At 46.1% G+C, this 27,009-nt stretch overlaps 1 protein-coding gene across 1 annotated transcript in view; it reads left to right on the top strand.

The window, feature by feature from the left end:
- Positions 1 to 27,009, top strand: part of RPL29 (ribosomal protein L29) — a 204,751-nt gene that overhangs the window by 131,986 nt on the left and 45,756 nt on the right. The window contains exon 5 of the mRNA XM_071755714.1: positions 23,331 to 23,449. The gene's annotated coding sequence lies outside the window, so the exon portion shown is untranslated. The remainder of the gene's footprint in view (positions 1 to 23,330; positions 23,450 to 27,009) is intronic.

The raw sequence follows: 27,009 nt of genomic DNA, 5'->3' as shown, positions 1-27,009 counted from the left end.
AAATTTATCCATTCCCAGTTTCTGTGGCCTTCTCTGGCCAGCCAGGACTGGTGGCATCAGCACCAAGCCCACATAACGTCTTGGCCCAACCAGTGACCCCAGTGTGAAGCAGACTCTGGTGGGCTGGAAGCATGGAGCATTTCAGAAATGCTTTCTAGAGCAGATTCCCAGGTTCTCAGCCTGCAGTGATGTGTTGCCATAGCAAATCCTGTTTCCCAGATTTTCCCTTACTGGTGGGGACCTCATGAAACACGGAACCACCTTGTGCCCTTTCCCATGTCTTCAGGGTCCTTTGGGTACAGAAGGCCTGCTTTCTCCACCAGGGTGGTTTCCCTGTGTGTTCCCCATGGGAAGAGCCATCCGTGCAGTAGTGATGCTGGAATTCATTATGAGATGTCTGTGACAACTGCAGGAAATAAACAGTGGGAGCAGCTGGGTTTCCAGAGACCAGCAATCCCGTTTCTCTGTGAACATCCTCAATAACCAGACACACTCAAAAACAATGGAAGGAAGAAAATGCTGAAGGCTTAGGGCAGCCTTAACACTCAGGTGAGCCTTGTCTGGTGACTGCAGGAGCTGTACATGACTCACCTGCTCTGCTCTTTGCTTCATTTTGTTGCTACTTGAGCTGTTGCAAGAAGATTTCCACACCGCCACCCCAGAGCATGGAGATCCTTCAGGGCTTTGTGTTTCATCAGCTCAGTGCTCTGACCCAGATACCCGATTTAACAGGGATGTTTTCTCTTTAAGGGCACTGTTGTGAAAATACTCTCTTTGCTTCTTTGATATTGATGCAGTGACTAAGTCCCATTCTCTTTCCCCCCCCATCCCACATTGCCTGGTCTGTAAATCCTGTTGTTCTGCACCAAAATGCTTTGGCTGCAGCAGAAATGATGACTTTAAATATGGTATTTATCAATATGTAAAGGATGGCAGAACTGGACAGAGATGTTATCTCTAAAGTTTGGACAACCTGAATGTCTTGTGCCAAGGGAGCTGTGATTTTGATGATTGTCCTCCAGCTGAGGTTCTTACTCAGTCCAGAATAGCTGCTGCTCTTCCCTGGGGTTAATGCATCGTGGTTATGCTGACCTGAGGGAGAAGCTCAGCACGGGCTGCTCTTGAAGAGCAGTCAGGAGTGTTTCAAAAGCTGATGTGGATTGTGCTCCACTAGACAGAGCTGGTGTCTTCTTTTAGGGGAAGAGAGGTCTCAGATGGTCCTGAGAGATCTCAAATGGGATGTGAGGGGTCACTGTGAAAGAGGAGGAGGATGCTAGATCTAGGTGTGGGATACAGATGAGACAAGTATCTGTGAATTATAATATCCAGCTGCTCAGAGTAAACTATTTAGGAGGCAGGCACTCAGGCAGTTACAGCTGTTCAGGAAGTTTTTGCAGCCAGTTTTGATATTTTTCTTATAAGAAATATTAAAATTTGATGCATAAAGAACTTCCACTGTAAGTTTTGTATTGTCCACTGTAAGTTTTGTATTGTCCACAGCAATTTTCAGTTGTGCTGGAAAATAAAAAGCTCAAAACATAAACCCAATTTTTTTTTTTTAATTTTGTATGAAAGACTGAACCATCCTAGGATGGGCAGTCAATTTTCCAACTGCTTCTACTGAGACTGGTAGTAACTTTCTGATTTCCTGGAGGTAATATTTGGTGTCTCCCAAGAGGACTAAGGCATACAGTGATACCCTGCCTTGATTTGAGAGTGTCCTGGCCCAGGTTTGCTCCCTGAGAAAGGACATATTGCCCTAAAAGCCCCTTGAAATGTGCTTTTTAGCCACCACTCAGCCATGGACTCACACACAGTGTTTTACATTGCCAGTGCAAATGAGAGTTGGTTTAAACAGTTCCTTGTCTGTAGCAATAATGAAAATGTGGAGCTCCAAAATATGCAAAGATGCAAAATAATCCTAGCAGGGGGTAGTTAATCAGGCATTAAAACCCAGGGCTGAGTCCAGGCAGAGATTAGACAGTTGCTCTTTAATCAAAGCAATTGCGCTCACGTGCGGCTGCTAATAACACTGTCTTCCAACCTGGAACTGGAGCTAGAAAAGTAGTCTTCCTGTAGTTCCCTGAATATTACTGTTATTTGTGCAGTGATCTGGAAGCATTCTCTTTAACCCTGTTCAGGGATCAGGTGCTATCAACCACCAATTCCTGCTAGAGCAGAAGTAAAGTAGAAAGAGGTCCTGTCTGGCTTGGTCCATCGCGTTGCAGAAACCACAGCAAACCATTGCTTCAGAAGGTTAAGTGCTTGCCAGGGCTTGCTGCTGAAACCTTGCTGTGCTGGTCAGGGTGAGGACAATACTCTCACTGCCTTGCCCTTAGCTGACCAGCTCTGGCAGCAGCCAGGTGCCTGAGTAATCTGGTTGTGTGTGATGTCCAGATTTGGTGGCCCTCACTCCTGCTCAGTGGCTTGATGTGCAGCCTGGGACTCAGTCCCAAAAAGCCTCTCCCTCACCTCCTGGGCTGTGGATTTATGTGGACTCTGGGGCTCCTTCATAAAATATGGGTGTTGCTGTTGCATGGCTTTAGCCTTCAGGCACAGCAAATGTCTGGGCAGACCAAAAGGACCAAAAACCACCTTGGAAGTGCCAGTACTAAATATGCAGCAGTCCCAGCAGGTGTTCCTGCTGTGTAATGGAGTGGTGCAGATGTGAGAGCAAGGGATTAACAGGGCCCTGAGCTCCTCATTGTCAGGATTGAAACGTGGATTTGAGCTGTGTATCAGGCAGCTCAAGCACAGGGATGCTGCCCTTGTGGATGGTGCTTTTTTACTCCTTCTCTCCTGCACTGAATGCCAACCAGTTTCACTCCTTACCGGGCTGCCTCTCTGCACGAGCACTTCTCTTTTCAGCTCTGGCAAGGTCTCCATTCACCAGGCAAAGCTGGTGCTTACTGGAGCTTGCTGGACCCTCATGGACACTTACTCAAGCAAAACTGTTAATGGCACTGGGAAGGTTGCCAGGTCAGTGAGAAGTGTCACCAGGTTTGCACCTCCAACTCCACGTGGTCACTGAGGTCGTGTCAGCCAGGACTGTTTGATCCTTTCCCTGCACAGGAGTGGGTGGGTTGTTACCAGCCAAGCAGAGGTGGTGGTAGATGTGGAGTTCATTTTGTGGCACTACTTTCCAAAGGTTTCATAGCTTGTTTTTTGTTCTGAGTGTGGTAACAGGTCAGTCAGTCACAGACTGGCTTTGTCTGTCTCTGGTCTTGGAAACTTTCCTGTCAAAACGTGGTTGCAGTCTGTGCTTTTTGACTTCAAACCACTGTATTTCCATGATAATCCGTTTGAGCCATGGTGTTTGAATGAGCTTTACCCAGCGGTTGTTCTGTGGTTCTTCAAGGAATGGAGAAATGGAGCAACTTGGTTTGTTTCCTCTGAGGCCTTTCAGGTGGCAGTGATGGCTGGTTGCAGACAGCCACTGAGTCCATCTGCTTCCCAGTTTTGGAACTAACTCCAAACATTTCACTGCTTATTGAGCATGACCTGTCTTCTCCCTACTGGAAAGTATACTGGGGATGCTTCTCATTTTCCTGGATGAGAGAGGCTTTTCTATGTCCCAGCATTCTACAGCAGTGAGGAGAGCTTGCTGGAGGCAGTGGCTGCAGCTGGGTAGTGCATAGCTCACTGTCCTGGCACTGCACTCCTGAGTTTATCTTTCCTGGATGTTAATAATCCTCACCACATCCCAGCTAGAACATTGCTCTGCAGTGTGAGCTCTACTTCTTAAGTAAAGTGGTTGAAGTTTGGCCCAGGCAGATGGCATTCTTTATCTTAAAATTCATTAATAAATACAGACACAAACATATTTGCAAGGAACCCACCTTGCTGCTTTTCCATGCTGAAAAGCTGTGAAATTAAGGAATACGGATGTGCATGCAGACAGATGAAGGAGAAGCTGATGGGCAAAACCAGGGGTATAGAGAGACCTTCAGTGCCTGCTCTGACAAACTGGCCATGGCTGTGCTGATGAGCTTTGGAATCCACTCCTTGTTAGTGGAGACTGTTGATTGCCCTCAGGACCTCAGGCCAGCCAGAAAGAGTGCTGGAAACAGGAGAGCCATGAAAATGGCTGTTCTGGGTTGATGGCTGCGGTGTTAGGAGGAAAACAAATAGTCTAAAAAGGGAAAAAAAAAAAAAGGGGAGGGGGGGGGAAGCTGGGGGAATTTAAGACAGTCCAGGGGAGAGGCAGCAGAGTAAAAGCAGGCTGCTGGTGGTGTCTGCACCCCTCAATCCATTCCCGAGTGCCTCCCTGCACCCAGCAGGAAACCATAGCCTGCTCCATTAAGAGTTAACACTGGATCAGCACAATCCCTATTTTTAACAGTCTCCAACATTTCCTAGCAGCCTGCTTTGACTGGGTTATGCTGAAGGCCTGCCATCATGTTTCTGCCACTGGGGAAAAGAGGAATTCCTCTGCTGGCCCAAGAGCTGCAGGACATTCCCAGCGTGTTCTGCTTTGCTTGCTGCCTTTTCCACTGCTTCTGTCTGGTTGAAATAAGATGCTTCCAAAATTTCTGAACAATTAAAGCTCCTTGGAAGGCAGGTCTGGGTTATCTTTCAAGAAATGAGGCTGAGTGCAAGCAAAGTTAGCAATGCTGGTGTTGAACCGTGCAGCAATGCTTGGAGCAGTTTGCCCTCCAATGGCCAGCTGGAGCTTGCAGCTCTGCTCTCCACCAGTAACACGAGATTTTCCTTTGACTCAGACAGCTCTGGCCCCTGGATTAGTGTGTTGTGCTCCTTGCCTGTGCCTTTACTCAGGACAGAGGATAATTGGGAAGGGAGAGCAGGGGGCTTGCTGGAGGACAGATGTCACAGGAGAGTGCCCAGCACCTTCTCCTTCTCCAGCACTGTGATTCTTTGAAGGCAGTTTTGGCTTCTTGGGAATGCCATGGGCCCACTCTGTATCTCACGGTTTGGTCACTTGTTTGTGCTTTGTTGAGACTCTTGTATGAGGTACAAAACACCTGGAGCTGCTGTGCTTTGGTGAGAGCACCTAAGAAGTGTTTGCAGTCTGAAGCTCTGTCAGATACAAGCTTGCAGGACGTGTCCTCCTGCATGGCTCACACTGGGACATCACTTCTCCACCCAGGGGCTGGGTCCCTTGGGGATCCTATGTCTGAGCAACTCCACATCAGGGGGTGCCAGGAACTGGGGTAAAGAGAGTGGATTGGCTTGGTATGGACTGGAGAGATGGCTGCCCCCCTAGGGCCTGCTGGGCTGCTGACATGGGAACTCCTCATGTCCTGGGAAAGCCCACAGCCACTCCTGTTGTCTCTTGCAAGCCACTCAGCATCCCTGAGCAATGCAAAGAGCTGGGGCCAGGGGACCCACCTTGGAGCAGATACTGTCCAGTAGTCATCTTCTGCCAGGGATGAAGGGGAACTGTTTTGGAGGGAGCATATTTTGTCCTTTTCTTCAGAAGAGGAAACAGGATCAACAGAATCATGAAGAAAACCACAACGAAAATAGAGAATTAATTTGCTTCTTGTCAGTGTCTCCCAACAAGCGAGTAAATACGAACTATGGATTTCTGCAGTATTTTTTAGAAGTATGTTTGTTTCCTGAGGCTTAGAGTTTCAGGCATGTGTGTAGAAGAGATGAAGAGGTAGATAGACTGATTTTTCTTCTCCCCCTAACCCCTGTCTTCAGTAACATCCACTAAAAACCGGGTATGAAGCTCTGACTCCTCCTCCCCTTTACCCACCTATCTGAAAACTTTCACTTTAACCTTTAGATTTGTTGGGGCTCTGTTTCCCAGCATCTTCATCAGGTTTCCAACCCCCTGGTATCCCCTCAGCCACCAGCTATCTGTAGTGGGCTTGGAGGCAGTATATGCATGACAGCAATTCTCACCCTGGTGAAAAAGGGTGTCCCCAGCCCCAGTCTCCTCAAAATTCTGGTCCCTGTTAACTGACCATTAGCACCAGCAGTATCCAGAGTTGAATTTGTCTTTGGACAGCTGTAGTTACTGTGCTGTGTCCATTGCAGCAAGTATGGAAAGTGAGATGATTTTAGTGACACTCTGTCCACTGAAGCCTCTGGTTTTAGGAGGTTATGATCATTTCCTCTTTCTCCCAGACAAAAAGAAATTCAGAGTAAGAGAAGTTCCTTGGCTGTTGCTGGGTGGACACTTTGAATATCTCATTTAATTTAGTAGATAATGAACGCATTTGTGGAACAGCTTGTTTCAATTTCCTCATTATCACTAACTGAGATGATAGTTTATTAAATCCACTCCTGCACCACTCTACAGAGAGTGAGAAACGTTGGGAGGAAAAGTCATGCCGGGGAGCACCTAGAGCCCCCCTTGTAAGCAGGCTGGGGCAGATAAACCTGTAGCAAGGAATCCTCAGGTTTCTGATGAAGGGTTATAATATGAAGCCTTGTGAAAATCAGTAATTTTGCAGGGCCTGCACTGTGTTCCATTCAGGGAGAACCATCACAGGTCATTACAGTTGGGTTGTTGGCAACCAAGAACGGTGTCAGGATTGTCCTCAACACCCTGTCCTCCCGTGCTGCTGGAGCTGCAGTGGCTAAACCAGATGCCAAAGCTTTTTTCTCTGAGATGGTAAAAAGTCAGTGCTGACTGTCAAAAGACTGATAGATGGTCTACCAAGAGGACTGAAGCAAATGGTGAATGAGATCAGAGATGAATTTGCCCTACTACTAATATGTTATTTGTCAGAGCACAGAGTGTTTCCGCTGATTCTGAAAGCAATTTAATCCTCTGCTGCTGAGAAGGAAATGGGTTTGTAAGTCTAAGGAAGGAATGCATCATAATCCCACAAGAAGTAGGCAGTGATTTCTGGCACTGGAGATTTGGCAGAATTTGGGGATTGAAGTGGAACAGGGGGAGCTTTAGCCCGTAGATTTCTGCAATGGCAAATGGGGTGAAGGACACCTGGGGTCCCCTGGCTGTCTCGGGGTTGTTGTATCTTTTTCAGTATCCTTACCCATGCAATGATAGCAAGGTTAATTATCCAGTGCTTTTACAGGAAGAGAGCAAGCTCTCATGCTGCGAAGTCTCCTCCTTCCCTCCATCCAAGTGCATGTAAAGCCCTGGGAGGGGCTTGGGTCCCAAGTTCAGGATCAGCCATGGAGGAGAATCACTTGGTGGCTCAGAAGACACTCCCAGGGAGTTCTGACATCTTATTTGTTCAGTGTGACACATGATGAATATACCCACTAGCTGCTCAAGTCAGAACAGAAGGGATGTGACTGAAGCATTATATCCACATGAATGCCTTCAAGGAATAGTACCTTTTCTGAAGTCTTGTGCAGACCCCCTGGAATAAAGTAAAGCATTCCTCTTGCTTCAGTTGGCTTCTAAAGGAGAGGTGCACAGAAGGGGCCCGGAGTGTTTAGGTACTCAGCAGTCTTTGATGGTCTCTCCCTAGGACCTTCCAGAGAGCTCAAATGAAAATCCAGGTGTGCATTGCAGGGGATTTGTTTTTCCAAATGGAAATTATAAGACAAGGAGAAAGACTGTCTTTTCAAAAGCAAGAAACTCTTTGGATTCTAGTTGTAAATCAAACTGTGAGTCCTTTTTTCATCCATTATATAAAATATATGCTTGACCTGTAGCTCATTAGGAATCATTCTTAAAATACTCTAAAGTAGTAACCTCAGAGTTATGCCTAAAAAGCTCTTTATGATGGGCTGTCCTGACTTCCAGTCCTACTCATTTTATGCTAATTGCTGACAAGTTGTAATTTTCCAGTAAACCACTTAGAATAAGCTTCATGCAGATATTAATGATACAGTAACTCTTTGAGAAGCCACCAAGAGTGAAATATAAGAAGGAAAGGCATTTCCTTTGAGATTTGACCACTTCACATACTGCTTAGCTTCTGGTGCAAGTTCTTCGTATAGATAGTTGATTTTTAATCCCAAAATTACAGTGATGAGCAGTTACCTATGGGATTGGGTTGGTTAAGATGGGAGTGCCTGGACTGCAGTTTCTTTCCAGGCATAAGGCAATGAGGTGTCAAATTCCCACCAGCTTTGGTATCAGCCAGATGCTGTGTTCATTTGGGCCCCTTTGAATCCAAGCTGTTACCACTCATACTGCTCATTGCATGTCTACTCTGAGCCTTACAGGAGGGTTGGCCAAGGTGCACTGATAATAAATGGTATGGTCAGGCATGCTTGGGGGTACTGTTGTTGCCTTTGGAAGTTGCCCAACAGCCCACAGGTCCAGGAAGAGGAAGCACCAGGAGGAATTGATGGCCAGACCACCTCACTAACAAATCAGCCCTCAGATACATTAGCCCTGCAGTCACACATCTGCTGTCCAGTGGTGAGTGGAGGAAATTCTACAGAATGAGCTTATTCTAGGCAGCTTTAGTCTTACTAGTTTTTGGAGGAAACCCAGGAAAAGTTATATTGGAAAGCTGAAAGCCATTATGGCAGGATAGCTGCTAAGTGAGTTGGTATGTGCCCCAGGGACCATCTCTCCCAGATTTATGAAAACCAACAAGGTCTGATTCTGGTTTGTGTCTCTTCAGGTCCAGCGTGGTGTTTCCTACAAAAGGATCATGGTGCTCAGCAGTTGTTGTAGTCTTTGCATTGCTTTTTTGTGGGTAGGACAAAAAGGGAAATGAGCAAGAAGATGGTGAAAATATTAAGGTACATTGTTGGCTTGCTTCTTCTTGAAGTCCTGTTAGCTCTGGTCATGGTAGTTTTTTCAGTCCTTTCCGTTACTCATATTAGGTAACTCCTAGTTATTTATGGATGTTTAAAGCAAGGAAAATGGGATTTTTCCTGTCTGTCAGTTAAATCAGTGATCACAATCATGATTAGCACACAGTCCTCCTGGCAGCTGGTGGGCATCACCAACACCCATGAGCCTTTCCTCCTTCCCCTGCCTACCACCATGGCTGCCTGGTGTCTCCATCAAGCTGTTAACTCAGGACAAGAGCTCCTGCTGGAGAGGATGTTTGCTGACATCTTGTCACAAGTCTGGAACAAGCTGAGGGTACACATACAAGAAGATGTTGAACCATGAGGGAGCAGCCAAGCTGGGACTTGGGCTGTATTTTAGGGGAAGGAGTCAGGTAATCAGTTCTTACAGATAGCTGTACCCATAGGAGGATTGAGCTGGTTAGGAGCCAATGGAGATCTTCCTTGTCCTTCGTCTTGTTTTGAAGGAGCAGACCATGTTGCTTTTGACAAACTGTGGCTACCTGCTAACCTTCAGGTTGTCTGTTTGGGCCCAGGGCTGACACTGGTTGAATGACACCATAAAGCTGGAGGAGAATGAGAAGATCAGAGCCACTGGTTTCTGTGACTCCGGGTGGCTGCACAGCATTCTCCCTCCACTCACCTGTGATGCAAGTGCTCTGTGTCCCACCTAGTAAAGTCATTAGGAAGGACTTGCCAAAGCCTCCACGTTACTCTTAGGTCTGCTCCGTGGTCCTGAGCTTGGACTGAATCATCTTCCTCTGCAGGTCCTGACAGAAAGTCACTGGGACTCAGGAGATCCCAGGAACAAGGCAGCTGGGCTTCCTGGCTAGGGACAGCCAGGTGAGGGAGGCTTCTTGTCACCACCACACTGCTGATGCTGATCTCCTCACAAGCGGGTATGGACTAGACCAAGCAGGACATCTCAGACAAGCTCTTATAGTTAAGGAAGGGGAAAGGAATTCATAGGAACAGGGAGACAAGGATGAGAATAAGAAGTGGAGGAAGGAAAGCCTTTTTGGCCAGACAAGCTATAGAGCTGTCTATGCAAAAGCCTTCTTCTGTCATGTCTGTCACACGAAAGAGGCTGCAGTGCTCAGCAGAAAACCAGTGTAAGGTGCAGAGGGCAGCAAACAGAAGTTGTAAAGCTGTGTTAAACATGCTGGTGGAGAGTGCCCAACACAAATGTTATCTTTTTCTGCTTCAGAAGATGAGGTGTGAGGTTGGGAGAGCTCAGCTGCACCTCAGCCCATTGTGGAGCGTTAAGAAGGGGACAGTGGTTGGGTTTGCTGGAGCATCTGAGCCTGGTGGGCGCTGTGGGCTTTTTAGAGATGCGTGGTCAACACCAGAAAGCATCTACTGCTGAGTCTGGTCAAAGAATGAGCCAAGGTTAAACTCTGGTGGCCTGAAGTGTGTAGCAGCTGCAACCTAAGTGTGTGGAGGTGAAAAAGAGGCTTCACCTCTGAAACGTGGTTACTTTGTTTTGTCTTTAGCAGAACAGACAGCAGGGCTAAGGCTGAACACTGTGTGTGTCTGTGTGTGTGTGCGCAAGGAGATTCCATGCTGGTCTGAGCTAGTTAGAACTGGCAGCTAATGCTTGATTTTACATTAAAACCCCTTTTCCCCCCTTCCTGCCAGCTATCCATGTCTCTTCATGCCCAGGCTGTGTCATTTCCGTTTATTTCCACTTCTTTCATCCCTCTCTGGCCAGACTCACTTCTCCCCCCCTGCTGAGCACACGTGAGGTGTTGGCCCTGCCTGGAGCCCTGCAGAGTGGTATCGGTTCGGTTCTGAGCTCCGGCTCCTCATGGTGCCAGCAGGGCTGGTCCCAGATGAAGGAGTCGGTGCGGGCTGAGCACCCATTGGGTTGGGTGGCACCAAGCCAAGAGGGTGGTGAAGCTGAGAGCTTCCTCCTGCTCTCCCAGGAGGTGTGGTGTGATTAACAAAAAAGGTCTAAGAACAAATGAGTAATCTCCCTTTCAGCCCCAGCCCTTTCATTATTAAAGAAAATAAATGCCTTTGCACCCCATCACTGAGCTCCTGGAGGCCTCTGGTTGGACTTGATGATCCTAAAGGGCTTTTCCAATCAAAATAATTTTATGATTCTGTAAATGTCCCTTTGCATTTGATCACCACCATATATCCCTGTCATCAGGGTGGCTCCAGCTAAACCTCTCCATGCTCACAACTGTTGTGATTGAGGGGACATGAGGATGTCCTGATATGTCACTCATCACAACAAATGGGGAAACATTTCCCATATTCTAGAGGTTGGATGTGGCTTGTCCAGAGAGGAATGAGAACCCATTGGTAGGGATTGGTGCTAAATTTTAATCCTGTGAGCCCTAGTGAAGGATTTTTAAACTCCTGACCACCCTATCTCACCTGATCCAGAGAAGCAGTGAAGCCCACATCCCCTGTTGAGCATGTGAGTAGTTTTGTTGTTGATTTGCAAGGCCTGTGGACCACTGGGTGCCTGAAAAATTGCTCCTTTTAAGGTGTCCCAATTTAAGAATACAAAAATAAAATAACTTAGTCCGTTTCAAGTGTATGGCAAGTGTTTTTAGTCTTAAAGGAGCAAGGGCCAAGCTGTTTAGCTCTTGTTTAAAAATTTTTAAAAAAAGGTGCTTAAAAGCGCAAGAGTGCACATCCTTCAAAAAAACCCCCACCACTTTCAGATTGCCATGCTTGACAAGTTTTATATATTTATTTTTCCTTTCCCCATTGATGTGTTGGAGATAACTAATAAGCTGGTAAGGCTGATTATAATAGAACCAAAAATAATACTCAGAGAGATTCCCCGCAGCCCATATCCGACAGATCTTGTCACTTGGATGCATTTGTAAAAAGCTGGTTTGTCTCTTCCCTTGACAGATGCTTTGATGAGCTAATCATCTCATTTCCATGAACTGCACATCTGTAAAAACAAAAGGGGATGAGACTTGAACAAGTGACTAAGCCCTGTTCTTGTTTGCATCGTTTCATTACTCTGATCTGAGTGGAGCTGGTAATCCTCCCGTGGAGCCTGCTGTGCCCTGTGCCAGCTGACAGGTGACATGCACACACACTGCTTTGAGCAGATGACTTCTGTCTGAAGTTCTGCTCACCAAGAAGGCCACAAGAGGCTTTTTCCCAGTGCCAATCATGGTCTCTGATACCTGAGGAGCAACCAGGCTTGGCTCAGCCAGTCACTCATCTCATGGATGTGTTGCTCTGGCACAGGAGGCAGATAGGAAAAGCGAAGCATGGGGGGAATGGTGACCATGATGCAGAGGTTCCCAGGAGTGGCTGATGCTCCTCTCCATTTTCTGCACCAGTGGTCATCCCCATGGTTGGATCTCCACAGAGGCCACAAGCAGCAGGAGGTCCTCATTGCGTTTGCCTGTGTGGAGCACACGCTAACCAGGGGACAGGGGTCCATAGCCTGGCAAAACTTTTCTGTCAGAGCCATCAGTTTTGTGGGGTCCCCTACTCCAGGAGGTGATAGCTCTCATGTGCATGTCAGGTTGGGCAGTAGCTGGATGCTATATAGGTTGTTTCTTGCCTTTGTTATTGCCAAGCCATAGTTTCCCATTCAGTTTTCAGTGTTCGGTGGCCAGTAAGTTACAAAGATCAACAGCTTCTTTGGGCTTCTCTATACATTTTATGTGCTTTGCCTTTATGTGGTGGAAGACCAAGTGCCTGGGATTCCCAGGTCCCAGGGCCTGCAAAGGTAGTAAGGGCAGTTCAGTGGCTTGAGCTCAATACTGAAAGTCCTGACATCCATGAAGCCCTCCAGCCCATTTATTCATTCGAGAGAAGGGTCACAACAAATAATTTTAATGTGATTTAACTAACCTGCCTTTGCTTGGCACCACTGGTTAATTTAGATGGAATTCACTGCCTGTCCCTTACAAGGCAGTTACATTTTAGAGTATTTTTCCTTTGCTTTCCTGGTTTTCCTCTTTAATTCTGTGATCCTGGGTTTCATTCTCTTTTATCAGTGTTACCTGGATTAACACTGTAGCAAACTACATTGCAACTGCATCAAATGGTTGATACACATCATGATTATTCATATTGGGAAGTTTGTGTGGGGTTTTTTTAATTTTTTTGTGAATAGAACTGTGAAAAATGATCCTTGAGTTCAGGGAGGAATTTTCCCTGCTACTGAGATGGACAGGAGGTGTAAATCCTCAGAAGTTTGTTTCCTTTTTTCAGTTCAAACTTGAATTTAGGAGAATGACACATTGTGTGTCCCCGCCTCTGCCTGTCCACAGACATTTATTTCAAAGCAAGAAAGTTTTTGCTCTGAAGTGGAAGTTTAAAGGAAAATTATCAGGTACTTTCTAAACCAGTTTTGCATCTTTGTTACTGCCTTATCTGTAGTGATTTGAAGTGCTGGGGGTGGAATGTTTTTGGTGCAATGCCAGCAGAAAAGTAAAGCATAAATTTAACCCTTGGGCTCCTCTCATCATGGCTTTGTACCTTGTGTTCTGGGGACAGTAAAACATCTTTACACTTCCCTAGCAGTGTGAAAGGAACTCAGAAGTGTGCATGTGTTTGCCTGAGAGCTCTGTGGGTGCCTCTTTTTGCAGGCCCAGGGTCAGTGCAGAGGGGAAGGTGCTGGCAGGAGTAGATGGGGTGCAGCCTGCAGGGTTGTGTCCATTCTCTCCCTATGCCTGCACTTTGGGACATGTTTTCCTTAGGTGAGAGTTGTGGGAAGCTGAGTAGCTTGTTCTGCTCTTCCCAAGGTGTTTCCTGAGTCAGGGTTTCAGGCTGGAAATTTGGCAGCTATGCAGTAGCCAAAGTACCCTGGAAAGGGGGTGCAGGCATAGGGCCGTTTCAGTCCAGAAAAACGGCCTTGCAAAAAGAAAAACTTATAAAAAACAAGTGTCTCTGTCAGCAGCCAACCTTGGTCAGCTTTAATTTACTTTGTTTTGGTTGAGGATTCTTCTTAGTTAAATGTCTTGAGTTAAATGTATGTGTCCATTGTGCTGAGGGCTAACATTCCTGCCAAACAAGGGTTAAAGCATGGCCTTTCCCCTCTTCCATTTCCTTACTAACAGCTTTCAGATCTTGGCATCTATCAAAATAGATGCTGGAGCCAAAATCTAACAAAGGTGGAAATGATGGCTGCAGGGCAGGCTGCTGTTTCCTGTAATCTGATCTCAGGCCAGGCTCCAGCTGCAGCCCCTGCTTGTGCCGGAGATGTTTAGGAGGAGCTGCCATGGTACCCAAGCCCAGCGTCTGTGCAACCTGAAAACAAAACCAAAACAAGCATGGACAGATATTACACCTAAAAGCATGGGCTTTTAGTGGGACCTGGGCCTTTGGAGGCAGCTTTTAGCTTACAGAGGAGTGTGGGGGGGAAAGGCAAATGGTTTAAGTAAAGTATCTTGGCCACCCGGTGTGGTGGATGATGAAGGAAGCAGCCATGGACTGTTCCTAGGGCTCCAGTCAAATGCAGTCACCTCCTTCATTTTTTGTGACCCAAAACCCACCAACACACTGGCCAGTGGTTCAGTAGGGGTTGAACAGTGACCTTGGTTTAGCTGTAGTTCTCCTCTTGGTTTTTATGATCAGGTAGAAACATGGTGGTTTTAAATGCCAGTCTGGTGTAGCCTCTTGGTGGAGATGTGGCATGGCAGTGGGAGGAGAAGGCAGCAGTAGTGGGGCTGCTGTTCACCAGCAGCTTCAGCATGGCTGAATATCACCACAGACTGATGGCAGCTTCCCTGACCATGGTTAGGGGTTGGGGTGGCATCATGGGCATCTCCTGTCTGCTTGTGATCTCTACACATTTCCCCTTTTTTGCTGCGAGGCAAAACTCTGGAGGAATCACAGTTTGGTAGAGCTTCATCTGAGTTGCAGAAATCCAGGAAAGGCAATTACTTCTGATCCTTGGGGTGTATGGTGGGACTCTGGAATCCCACTAGAGGACAGTGGAAACTGCACTGGAAGTCCAGTGTGTTGAGAAATGGGCCGTAAATGCAAAGGGTGTGTGTTTTCATGAGGCACATTGAGGCTTGTGGAAGAAGCTTACCCAAGTCAATGAGCAATATTTATAATATTAATATATGTGTCCCTTGGTATGCATGAATCTTTCAAGCAGTGTTGAGGCTTTTAAAGCCAAATCTGATACTGTTTTGAGTCCTCCTGGTAAAGGGAAGGTATGCAGGTTGCCTTTGAACATGCTTCATGCTGGAACATTAACTTAATTTTAAAAGGGCTGCCAGCACACGTAGCTCCACCAGTAGAAATGGAGTTGAGGTTACACAAGTTATATTGGTGAGGAATGATGGGTAGACATCCATTAAATTTTAAGTCAGTCTCATTTTGACTTATTTAAAGTTGATTAAGAAAATGTTGGTGTTGAACCACAATAAACCACTGTCAAATAAAGGAAGCAACACAAATTAATCAAGTAGGTAATAAACTGGATCTAGAACACCCAGGCTGCACCTCTGCCTGTCCAGTTTTCTGTTAGGTTTCCTTTTACATTTCAGACTTCCTGTTATTTTCTCTGTGGAGTCATTTTAGATACCTGTTCTCTGGTGCTGGGTTTTTTTCTGTGGCCATTTCCTAAAGCTTGTGTTCAAACCCTCCTTCATGCAGAGGCTGAGACAAGTCCCTGTCATCTTCACTCCCATCTGTACCACAGGGCTCTTGCTGCTTGGAAGTACTGGAGGTCAGGAATTCAAGTTCTGTGGATGCAGTTTTTTTGCATTGTAAGAAGAGCAGAGGGCTCCAATGTTTAGAGCACCTGAAGGGCAGCTATGAGATGCTGGCATCCTTGCATCTGTGATGGGTTTGGTACATGACCTGGGTTTACTCACTGCTCCTGCCCTAATGCAATCAAGACCTCCCTGAGAAAAGTGTGCTGAGAATCTGACGTGGTCAGGTCTTTCTAGAAAGCCAAGGCATTGCTATATTCACCTTCTCTTTCAAACCTTTTGTTATAACTATCTTCTGTGAGCACCACTTTCACACAAAATACGTATAAAGCATGAAAAAGTTATTGCAGTCTGTCTCCTTTCTCCCACTGATAGCCTGGAGTTTCTCAAATTTGTACTCAGTTGCCATCACTTGGGAGACACATACATCATGCCAATAGGATCCATAAATATTCTTAATCCCACTTTGCTGGCAGTTTTCTCTTGCTTTAATCTGAATGCAAATGGGATCTCCATTCATATGAGAAGCCACTGTTCTGCCTGGTTGTACTGGTGGTAATTCCCTCCCCTCAAAATGAAGCACCCTACAGACTTTGATATCCTTCAAGGGCACCCTAAAATGCTCCTCAGTTTCTCCCCATCACCAGGCACTGGAGGCTGTTCAGAACAGTGTTTTAGGAGGGTTTCTCGAGTTCTCCCCAGCACAGTAGGCGTGGGGTTGGTGGGCTGTCATCGTTGTGATGGTTGAAGCAAGTGGGATCAGCCAGAATTAAGCTGCAGCTCACAGTTCTGAGAAGGGCTGTTGCAGCCTCCAAAGGTGTGTTCAGTGCGTGGTGGTACATGTCACCCTCATTAAGCTTTGTAACGTCACGCAGATCTGAAGCTGGTGATTTGCTTCTGGGACTGCTGCCATGCCTCGAGGTGCCTGATGGGAGGATTATTTTTGTTCTTTGCAGAAGACACTGTTTTGCAAATGGATCATAAAAAGAAAAATGTGGTCGTAGGTGTTGAAAGAGCAAATGGGTTTGCGCTTGACTACACTGTGCTTTTTCTAGTTTCTCTGCTCTTTGGAAGCAAATGGGGGCTTTCATCCCAATTTTAAATTCTGGGTCTTTGTGGACTGGCTTAGTCCATATCTCTACAGTGAGGACAGTTCCTGGGGAGGTGGGGGGAGGCAGCTGACGCAGGGTATGGTGATTCACAAAACAACCTCCTGAGATACTGTCTGCTTCCTTAGCCAAATTTTGCCTTTTATGTTTTCCTGGGTCTTTTCATTTTTGTTTTTGGTTCATAAACATTCATGCTCCCATACACCCCCAGAATGTTTCTGGTGCAGCATCTGTGCCTGGTTTGAAGTCCGTTTCATCCTTTCTCCTGGAGATGATGGTAAACCACACTCCAGTTTTCCATGAGGCAATCTGCTGTGCTGTGTCCTGCCCACGGTGCTCTCATTACATGTTTTTTCTTAACTCTGTATTACCAGAGACACTGCCTGAATCCATCCATCCTTGTCCCAGAGGTGCTTCTAGTGCATTTTTTCCCATGCCTCTGGCTTCTAGCATGGGTTTCTCCAAGTCCTTCCTGAGAAGTCCCTGGCACCTCCCTGGGGTCTGTTTTTGGAGGATTGTGTCCCTGGTTTTCCACACTGTAATTTTTGCATCCATTTGGAGATCTTTGTATTTGTTAGCAGCTCCCCAGGCCTATGCCTGGCCCTGTCTCCTAGGCCAGCTTGCTTCTCTTTAGACCACAGGTCTGCTGTGAAATTCTTTCCCTGGCTCACACTTCTGATCCCTTTAAACTGACAACTCAAAAAGCACTCAGTAGGCTGGGATGAGGAACTCACTTGGGGTTGAGCTGTACTGATGCCTTTCATCCAAGCATCTCTGAAGCTTCTGGAGAGGGGATAGATCCCACCAGGACCCCAAGCAGAGTGGGCCCTGACTTTGTGTATTCTCTGGCTTCCAGGGAAGGGTCCCAAATTTGCTGAACTTAAGAGGCCACTGCCTTCATGTTGTGTAAAGTAGGTTCAGCTGGGAGTGTCTGGTGAAAGGCTGAGTCTGCTGGTCTTATAAGATACTGCTCTCTGCTGCTGGTGCTTTGGGTATATCTCCTTTTTTGTTCAGTACTTTCAAAACAGCTCCTTTTTTGTGAGGTCAGCAAATACCAGTTTTCAAGGTCATTTTTCACTCAGTGGGGGGGAAGGAGCCGGTGGGGCTATGGGCAAGGATGTCCTGGGATGGGTCCTTCTGGGTGGTATTCAGGCAGAGCTGGCACTCCCTAAAGGGCCAAAAGGAAATCAATCAGTAACTGTATCTGGTTCTTCTGGTGGCACAACCTCTGCCACTGGATGCACGGGGTCATCAAATCTTGCCTTAAAACCACATTTAAATAGAAACAGCTTCTGAGAATTTTGTCTGTCTGTCACTTTGTTCACCAGCCATCTGAGCTCTGGTTACAGGTTCTGTCTCATTGGAGCAAGATTCCTAGGTGGGTGGATATGGTCTCTTTTCTCTATGAATTCTTCATGGTACTGTTGATCTCCTGACTTAAAGTTTGTATGCAGTCCAGGAAAGCATGGAACTGTCTGCACAGGAAGGTGATGGTCAGTGACAGCCTGCATGTCTCACCAAGCCCTTCCTACAAGGCACTTGCTACCTCCTTGGAAGTTAATTGCAGATAGTTCTAGGTACTCTTTCTTCATCTTGCTCAAAAGGGGGGAAGAGTTGCTTATAAAATAAAGAGGTTAGTGGGGCCTTCAGAGTTTTCCTCTTGTTTCTCTATGGACTTGGCAGGTCCTGTTTCCCCACTCTGTAAGAGCATGCTTTTACTGGATGGAGGTGGGAAGCATGTTGAGATGTGCAGCACAAGTTTGGCAAATACCAAGAGAGGAAGGGAAATGGGCCCAAAGCTCTGCAGTGAACCCAAACCACACACAGCAGAGACTGAAGAGAGCTGCTGCTCCTGCACAGAGCAGGACACAGTTGTGATCCTCCTTGCTCCAAAACCAAGTCTAAGGGGAATGTACCAAGCAGGCAGCCATCCCTGGCAGACAGCACTCTGCCTGCACGGAGTCTGAGTGCTGCTGCTGTGTACAGCATGGCTGAGGCTCAGCACACTGGAGGTTCCAAAGTGGGCACTGACATTTTTCTCTTCCTCTTGACGTTGGTCTGGGAACAGGATCCTCCCACCCTTCTTCCTCGTGGGAGGATGACAGGGATTGCACATGGGCATGTGTCAAATGGCAGAAATAAGGGACAAATCAGTCTTTCAGGGAAATGCTATCATTGGTGCTTGTGTTTGTTTTAATTAACTTCCAAGCAAAATATTTGATTTTTATACATTTTTTTTCTTTTTAAATATTATTTGAGCTCAGCTTCAAAGTGACCTCCTGAGGTGGTGGTTTAGATAATTCTTAGGGAAGAACAACTTCAGAGTAACAGCTAGAGCCTCATAATGAGGCCTCAAAGCATAAAAGCCACCAGTTCATTTCCCCAGGTACCTGAATGCCTGGAATCCATTCTCCTTATACTCCTTTGCTGGGACTCTAGGAGGGGTGACAGTTATTAATTAAAACAGTGGCATGCACAAGGTTTGGAAAGGGAACAAGAAAAGCAAAAGGCCTGTGATTATTTCCTCCTCCTCTCTTTCCACTGCAATATATTTTATTCCTGGTTTTCCATATGGTATCTTTACCTTGAAAAAAAATAAAAATGCACCTCCCTCATACAGACTAATTTTGGGGAGATGTTTGGGAACTCCTCTTTCTTTGAGCTGAATTGTTGCTTTTATTTCATACAGAGGCAGGAGCAGGGACCCCCAGACTTGCTTGCTGGATCTTGGGTTGGCTCTGTGCAAATATACCACAAGGAGATGGGCAGACAGTAAGACTCTGCCCTGGTGTGGGGATCTGAGGGAGGATCCCAGAAACACCTTTTTCTTGGGGTTCACAGCCCTCTTTGAGCCATTGATGGCCACCAATTTTCACCCCATCAAGGCAAAAAGACTTAGGGCTTGTTACAGGTGAAAACCAATGGTTAAATCCAGGAATTTGGTACTGTCATCACATCCAGATGAGCTCAGGGCCCATGAGCCAGCCTGGCATCCTCCAGAGCCCTGTGTCCCACCAAAAACCTCCTTTGTATTGTCTATTTCTCTATAACTTCTTGCCACCATTCTCCATTGCTAAGCAAAACTGATGTCCCTGCTGGCCTGGATGCTGCAAGAGTGAGTGCATGGTCTGTAGCAATGTCATTTTAAAAAATTAGTACATTAAAAATGTTTCCTTCCTCTACAATAATGATAATCTTAATTTTTGAGCTTCCTGCAGTGGAACATTTTCTTAATTGAATTCCTAATTCATTGAACATCTCTAATAAGCATGAATGGCAGTTTAATCTTACTGGCTGCAATCTTTTAAGGGACATTCTTTGGAGACTCTTTGGTTTCATGAATTGTGGAAACTGGTTTATGAAACAAAGGCTTTTTTTCCCTCTCAGGCCAAGGCCCTTACTCACCAGTCAGTGTCTGGTGAGCAGTGCATCTAAGTGGTGAGTGTGTAGCTAAGGCACTCTGCTGCCTCACACCAGGGAGTTACCAGGAGCAAGTGCTGGGCTCCTCTCATTGCCTTCTCCACTGAACCCTCCTGTGGGCATCCTGGTCTCATTTCTGGTGGTTGAGCTGGGTTTTCTCTGCTGAGGAGACACTGGTGAGGAGACACTGGTTAGGTGAAAGGTGGATTGGGACTTGAAGGTGAAAGCTGCTCTTGGCCAGACCACCACCACTGGTAGGTCCTTTGTTGGAGATGGTGTCTGTCAGAGGATGCAGGTGCTTCTCTGCAAGAGCTAAGCCACCACTGGGCTGCCTCTCCAGCTAGTTCAGCAAACCTTTTCCTGCCTGTGTGAGCACAAACCCTGCAAAGGATTGGCTCAAACCAGGCAATTTTTACACGACGACTCCTGATGGAGCACATCTTGCATCCCAAAGTGCATCTGAAATGCATCTTTAACTCCACATAGGAATTTTTTGGTGATGTTACAGTTGCCTTGTCTCTTTGGAAAACAAGAGGAATGGAAAGGAAAAGAAGGGATGAGGATGGGAATCCTGCTGTCACAGTGATCTTACTCCAGTGGTGGCTCAGAGACACAACACTTTCTCCTTAGGGTTTTTTGAGCAAAGAACTTCTCCCATCTAGAGATACTTCTCCAGTATCTCTTGAGCCCTTCTGAAGGGTCTGAAGTACTTATTCAAAGTGATGAGGCTATAAAGGGAGTTGGGTCCCTTTGGGATGAAAACCTCAGTCCAGCATGCTCTGAGAAGCCAGCACCAACCCTTCCCTTTGCAGCCAGGGCTGGCTGTTCAGAGGTCAGAATTCCAAGCAAAGAGATGGTCCAGAGGCTACAGGGCATTCAGGGAGTGATTTCCAGAGCAACCTCACATATTGCTGCTGGTTGTGCTGGAGATAAATAGAGCATGCACAGAGCAAATAGCTGCAGCTTTGCCAGCACGTTGGACACAGGAAGGCCACACTTGCAGTGGCTTTTACTTGGGCAAGATCACACTTCCCCAGGTGATCTTCTGCCATGCTGGGTCATTTCCCATGGCACAGCTTTTTTTGCATGATTACTTCTTAATTGTACTTTGTACCCATGGTTCTGTGGCTTGCCCGGCAAGACTACAGATGAAGCACATTTGTTTGAAGTGTTATTTATTAGGTCTGGCAGAGGGATGACAGTATGAAAAGAAAAAAAAAAAAAGAGTAATGGGAAATAATCCCCTCTTTACAGGAGGTCTGAATTCTTCTCTTTTCTTCTCTGAAGGTCACTGTTGATCATAAGCCCAGTTACAGCACGGCTCCTGCAGAACATCTCTCCCTTGCTATCCAGCTTCATTATGGTTCCTATTTTCTCTTGCCTCCCAGGGCAACATTATACTGCACTTTCATTGCCACTCACAAGGGAAAGGAGCTCTCAGAAGCAAACCTCTCGTGCAGGGAATGGGGCTGATAAAAGGCTGTTTACCTGCAATGACAAGATGCCTACCTCAGACTCACTCAGCAGTCTCCCCCTGGATTATAAATGTGACAGTGAGGAGGTGAAGACTTCTGGCTAGCAGACAACATACTTTTCTCCCCTAATAAATCATCAAGTCCAGCTGTTTAGAAGAAAAGCACCAATTACCTGCTATTTTCCAAAGGAAAACTGAGAACAGGCAAGAGTGCAAGGCTGTTCACAGTGACTCTGTGGGGCCAAAGTGTGTACAATAGCACCTTAAGCTCCCAGGGCTCAGCACATCTGCTAATAGGAGTCATTGTACTGGGACCTGGCTGGACCATTTCACTGTTCAGTGCCAGTTTTGCAGACAATGAACTATGCTGGGTAAATACAGGAATGTTCTCCAACAACATGCACAGTGTATTCAACTTAAAATGGCTGCTTAAAATGCAAGGAAGAGTGTGGCTAATTAAGGCTCTGATCATTTAAAATTAGTGCATATGGCTCAGAGAATACAGCCCAATCCAATTAGAGCAGGGTGCTTTGCTAGAGGCGTGTGTGTAAACAGAAGAAGAAAGGTCTAGAGATTTCCATCTACAGAATGAGACTGTGGTACCTTTTGTGGTAATTTTAAATTTCTTCCTCTGTTTTTGATTTGCAGTGGCGAAAAAACAGATCACAAACACCCATTGATCTTCTACAGCTTCAGTGTTGTATTTTCCCCTTTTCACTGGTCTCTTGTGTGGGGTGCAAGGCATATGTTTTACTCATGGCCAGTGCAGATCAGAAGTGCTCAGTGTGTTTATATGTATGTATATTCACTTAGGAACTTAAATTAGGTTTCAGTTCAGTATTGTAGGGGGTGGCAGAGCCAGACTGGTTCCCAGCACAGCCCAAGTGGCAGAGCAATTGGTAGGGGCTCTGCGTGTCACCTCTTATTTTCATATAAACTGGGTGTCATAGCTTTACTTTTATTAGTAACCTTGATTTTTGTGAAGGATAGAAGCTGGTACTGAACATTCATTGTTTAATTAAAGGGATGATGCAAATGTGTCTGAAATTTCCTGTGGACATTGACTTCGGGGAGGTTGTCCATATTGTGTTTGGGCTCTGGCAGATGACTGTGTAGCACTTCCGTGGAGGAGGTTGCTTTGCTGAAAGCAACAGCTCGTTTAAGGCCACTTAGTAAATGCTCTGAAGCCAAGCTCCATAAGGGCTCCAGCTAATTTCAGCTGTCATTAAGCAAATGGACACATCCCTCTTCCTTTAAATCATGAGTCTCAATATATGCTGATGTTCTTCATGCCTGTGGGCAGGACAGTCTGTCCACTGGAGAGCTGCCCAGAAAGGTGACCACTGCTCAATTCTGTGTTAGTTCAGAAGGGTTTGGCCATGTTCACAGACATGGCATGAGCTTCACTGTCCTCAACAGATAAGTGTGCTATTAAAAATACTAAGAATTGTTTATTATTATTTTAATTTTTATTTAGAAAAGCTGAAGAGGTTCAGGTGTGAGCACACTGATGTTGTTCCAAACCTGATACTGTCCTCAGCAAACAGCCTCCACTGTGTAAGTTGTGGTGCTGCTGGAGGATGCAGCTTGAGAAAAACTAAGTGTGTGCAAAGAGAACATATTGTCCTTTGGAGGTGGAATGAGTCAGCTGGTTTTCTGGAGGCAAGTTTATAGGGTTCAGTTAGAGTCAAACCCATATCATCAATCCATACACCAGTCTTCAGAGTGCTTGAAAATAAATTGTTGCAGAATTCGCATCACGTGTGAAACCAGATAGTCAGATGTTAACCCAAAGCCCTGAAGTCTGCATGTTGGGAACAGAGAAAACAGCAGTCAGACAGCCCAGGTACAGCCAATTACCCCCATCTGTTATGATTCTCTTCGTAACTAAACCCTTCTTTGGTGTTTGAGTGCATTCCTTGCTGCATTGAAATAATTACTTTTCCATGATATCTTCTCTGTGTTGTTCAGGTGGTTTTGCTGCCTTGGTCACAGCAATACTGGAGCTCTTCAAGGAGTACATCATCACAGGCTGTGCCTTTATCTTCTGTGGCCCTCCCTTGTTCCTTATCCCTGAGGTGGTAACAGAGGTGAGTGTTAGATTTTAACATTTTCCTTGTTACATCATTGCTGTTAAACAGGGGTTGGCAAAGGAGCAGATTAGTACTTGAAACTTGATGTAGTTCTGAGATACAGTGGGAACTCATTTTAAGGTCAATGCTTGGCAAAGGTCCAGCTCCTCCATAAGTGAGGTTTATTCCCATGCTTCCCAACCAACTGGCCTGTTGGTGTCTTGGAAATAGGCTGTCCCAAGCTTCACCTTCACCTCAGCAGACTGAGCATATTTTTAAAAATCCTAAGACCTGAAAAGTGACTTTGAGTAGAGGATAGTGATGGACAGGCTGACTGTCCATCAAATGATGGTACAGCTTTCACTGGTCCCAGTGAGGAGCCCTGCAAAACACCCTGGTGTAAGACTCAGATTTTCTGAAGAATGTGGGAAGCCATTTTACCCAGCTTGTATCACCTAGAAATTAGAGGCCTGGGCTTCCTGAGTGCTCATCTTGAGAGAGGAGTGTCAGAGAGCTATTCCACCCACTATGTTAGCATGAAGAACATTCTCCAGCCCCCCCTGGTAGTGCAAGCTGTATACTCACTAGAAGAGATTTAAGCTTGGAAATGTTGTAAAGGGCTAAAAATGTGTAGAGAGATGGTTACTGCAGCTCAGCCATGTCCCTCTGACAGTGTTCTGTAGGAGAAGCTAAGCAACCTGTTGCAGCTGTTAAAGGAAAAAATCTTTTACCTCAAAGGGCTGATCCATAAAGGATTGGTGATCAAGCCCTGCTCTCAGCCAAGTCATTTGCACTACAAAATGTAAGTGTGTTGTCAACATCAGGATGTCCCATAGATCTACTGAGTGTATAAGAAGCCCTGGGTCATCAGCCCAAGTCTTTTACTATAAAAAAAAAGACCAAAACCAATTGTGTTGTGGCCACTGGCTAGACTCCTGCATTAAAAAAGAGGAAAATGTGCATTAAAAAAAAAAAAGATGTATAACTGAGTGCTATAGGGGGGTGATTCAACCCCCTGCAGTCAGAGAAAGAGACTGTCTTTACTCTTAATTCTGGTATTCTGGCTCAGACCCTAAATAATTGAAGCCAAATTATTAATAGAGAAGATGAGTGACAAATTCCAGATACTCAAGTCAGGCTGCCTCCTGACATTTTCTGTTGGTAAAAATAAGTAGCCTTTCTTTGCATCTAACAAAAATCTCTTCCCTGGCTCTCCTTGACGATTCCCTCTCCTGTCTCCACCTCCAGAGATGTCTGAACAGTATAATTTCCTTTTATTTTTAGCCATCTTTCATAATTGAAGGTATCTTTGTGTCAAAGAGAAGACGTTCCCATGAATTCCTCAACAGGCACTTACTGCAAGCAATTGATGAAAATGAAATATTTAATGGTATTTTATACCTGTGGACTTGGTGACACTGGTGTGTCTCAAGAGCAAAATATTAGTGACATCAGGATGGATGAGCATGGGGCCATCATCTCCCAGCTTTGCTGGTGCTTCTCCTTTGGGGTCAGTATCAGATCTGGCTGGAGGGGTGAATGAATCAGTGGCAGGTGAGGCTTGGGAAGCTGAGGCTGCTCCTCACCCCACAGTTTCCTGCTTATTCTGCTGAAGACTGGGCACTGCTGCTTGTGGTAAAGGTGGTGTTTCTCACCTGTCAGGAGTACTCTAGGGTGGGTGCAGTGCTCTCCAGAGCTGCATCCACAGTCAGCTGATCATCTCATCTAAGAACTACCTGGATTCATCTCCAAGGTCCAGCTAACCCAATGCTCTCTTGGAAGGTGACCAGAGCAGATCCCTCTGGAAGAAGACAACACAGGAGTTCCTTCAGGTGGTCTCCTGTGTAGGTGCTGCCCACCTGTGTGAGTTTGTACTCACAATCTTCCTGAGGCATTGTTTTTGTCTTTGCATTTAATAGTCCTGGAAGGATTTTTCTTCCCTGGATTAGCTCACCTTTTCCCAGGCTAGTTCTGTGTTCCCATTTTGGTGCTCAGGGAGACAGATACAGCTCCTGCTCATCCTCAGCAGCTCAGCTGGATTTTGCCTTGACCTGAAGAGCTACAGCAAGAGCATTTCAAAGAAAGTAGAGGAGCAGAAAGAGCCCCTCAAGAGCACAAAGTGAGGCAGGAGTTGGTTCAGTTTAGCACAGACATTAAAACCGACCCTGAGGAACCAAGGCTTTAATTGCATCCACTTTGCAGATCAATCTCTCTTTAATCAAGCTGTCTTGTTGTGACTCACTGCTAGCCCCAGGCTGGCTGCCATGGATGTAGAGAGGGTGGACTTTCATTTTCCTTTGCCATTTCTCCCACTCTCACCAGCTGATAACATCTCTTCCTGATGTGCCCTATTCTAGACTGCCCCCCTCGCCTTCCCAGTGTCACTGCTCTGTCCCCAGCCACTTCCCAGCATCTCACAGAGAAGAATGAGGAGAACCCTGTTGTGTCCTCAGATTTAAGGAAGCAGGACCCCACCATCTTGCTGCTGCCTCCAGCCATGGATATCAGCCTAAGGAGTCTCTCACTCGCTGCCTGTGTCAATACCTCATGGTTTTCTGTTGCAAATGCCACGGAAGAGAGTTTTTGGTATCCCACAAGCATTTGGGAATCATAACATGACTGGAATTTATGAATCATAACTAATTATGTTGCCAGGTACAGGGAGGATTATATGATGCATGATCTAATGACTCCCGACCGTTTAATCACCTGTGGTGGGTTCTGAGCATGTTGCACAACAGGTAACATAACTGAGCTCTTAAGGTGAAACCACAAAAGGCATTTTTTTCTTAGGTGTTTCATCATTCAGCTTAGCTCAAGCATCCTTGTGAGTAGTAGGACCTCCTGGCCTGGTGGAAGTAGGCAGGAGTGTTGTCCCAGAAGTGTTGCCTCTCAGAGGAGTTTCACACTGTGATTTCTGTGGTGATTCAACAGCAATGGAAGGAGTTGCATCTGAATTTTCCATGAGGCTGGTGTTGCACTGGTGTCCATAGATGCCCAGAAGCCCACATGGTCTCCAAAGGAGGCTGGAAAGGCTCTGCCATCCCAGAGAAGACATCACTGAGGCAGCCCCGTGACTGTAATCTTGCTGTACAATGTTACCTGCACGTGAGTTACAGAGGGTCAGAGCTACCAAACTCAAGCCATTTGTGCATCATTCATTCACTCCTATCCACCAAACCCAAAGAAATGCTTTACCCTGTGAAGAGCTTCCTCCATAATGAAGATACAAATAAAGAAGGTACAAATAATGAAAATAATGAAGATGTTCCTTGCCTGGCAGTGACAGTCCCTCCCTGCTGCTGCCCTGGTGCTGTGAGCAGCTGAAGTATGTGCCACCAGCACAATATCCTTAACAACCCCATGGGCTTAAGCTTAGCTTAACCAATATAAATATATCTGCTGTGTGAACAGAATTGCATTTAATTGCTGAGATAAATTTAAAATAATTGCCCAGGTGCTGTTTAACCTTCCGGGGGCATTTGTGAATGAGCAGGGCTTTTCTGGATAAGCCCACACTCAGCCCAGGCGCTGTTGGTGACTTTCCCAGACAGCCAAAGCACAATTCTTGCTCTTGA

The sequence above is a fragment of the Heliangelus exortis genome, chromosome 12, assembly GCF_036169615.1.
Source record: "Heliangelus exortis chromosome 12, bHelExo1.hap1, whole genome shotgun sequence".
NCBI lineage: Eukaryota > Metazoa > Chordata > Aves > Apodiformes > Trochilidae > Heliangelus > Heliangelus exortis.
This window is presented reverse-complemented; position numbering and strand designations above follow the sequence as displayed.